Raw genomic sequence first — 1,486 nt, 5'->3', positions numbered from 1 at the left:
GTTGTATATGGAGAAATAGGCAAATAGTGTTTTGACTAAAATGTTAACAAAAGTTGCATTTTGTCAAAATAAAATGAATAAATTTATCATTTGAATGAACTGTCTGAAATTTAATCATAAAACCAAATTTTGAAGCACTTTTGAGCAGTAGCAACAAAAAAACTGATTTTGAGAGAAAACACCTTAAAATTTTGAGATTTTCCCTGTGAGTTAGCAAAGCTGTGTTTCTTTTTCCTCTTTATAAGGACATCAAAAATTCCTCAATAAAATGACATAAAATTAGGATTCAGACCAAATATTTATGTGTTACTGTAACCAACAAGACAAATTAAGGCATATACTGTATATGGATTTAATTATGATATCAGAATGATCCAGGTGTCAAAATGTAGCTTTTAAAGCCAATAATCTGAAAATGTAATTAGGTCATTTTGACCAAATTTGACTTAATCCTCATTTCGATATGATGGGTCACAAATAAGAAACACATTGAGTTTCAGATCAGTTTTTTGTTGGTCGCAGCAGAGGGAACAAATAATGCTTCTCTGAACCTCATGAATTCTGGGGTCATTGCTTCTGCATCTGATCTTGTTTGAATGTTGGGACATTTTAGCCCCACTGGGAGCCTCAAGGCTCCGTCACCACTCTCTGTCTTGGAACATGGTGATTTCACACTCCTGTTGTGTAAAGCTTGTTTTTCAGTGTGTGTGACAAACACATGGTTTTCTGTGAGGAGAGGTCACTGAAGACACGAGATGGGCCCTTGACTGTGATTCTGAAAATATCTACGAGTCCCTATGTGACTCTAGGTATATCAGTCCAGAAATAAATTGATTCATATAACAGATTACTCCCATTTTTAAATCTGGTGATCCAACAGAAGTTTCAAACTATCGGCCAATTTCTGTTCTTCCTATTTTTTCTAAGTTACTTGAAAAAACATTATTTAATCAACTGCTTCAGCATCTAGAACAGGGGTGCCCAAACATTTTCCCCGAGGGGGCCAAAATGAAAATCTATCCATGGCTGCGGGCCAAATGCAGTTATATAATACATGAAGTACAAATACTTTTTAAAGTAAAGTCCTTTATTTTTAACGATTAAGCTATGCAATGGCCCTCTTTTGTTTTAGTCTGTGCACTTGGAGAATGTCTGCCATACGCTCAAGTAGCAAAGGCTCATGGGACATTTCATAAATTGATAAAATATTAGTTTTTGTGGCCTTATAAAGTGTGTAAATCTACATGCTGGGTTAAATCTGATCTAAACATTTCTTGTTGTCGTTTCATGTTTCATGTTTAATCCTAATAAATCAAAGATATGTCAGCACCATGTCTGAAAACTGCCTTCACTACAGCCCTTTTATGTAGTCATTTGACCAATGGAAACACTGTTTCTACATAGGATAACAGGTTACAACCTTGTAACTTTGACAACTGTTGGTGGGCCAAATMAAATGGCTTGGCGGGCCAAATTTGGCCCGTGG

This window comes from Austrofundulus limnaeus, unplaced genomic scaffold (assembly GCF_001266775.1).
Source record: "Austrofundulus limnaeus strain Quisiro unplaced genomic scaffold, Austrofundulus_limnaeus-1.0 Scaffold15, whole genome shotgun sequence".
Classification (NCBI taxonomy): Eukaryota; Metazoa; Chordata; class Actinopteri; order Cyprinodontiformes; family Rivulidae; genus Austrofundulus; species Austrofundulus limnaeus.
The sequence above is the reverse complement of the archived record's forward strand: the minus strand, read 5'-3'. Positions refer to the sequence as shown.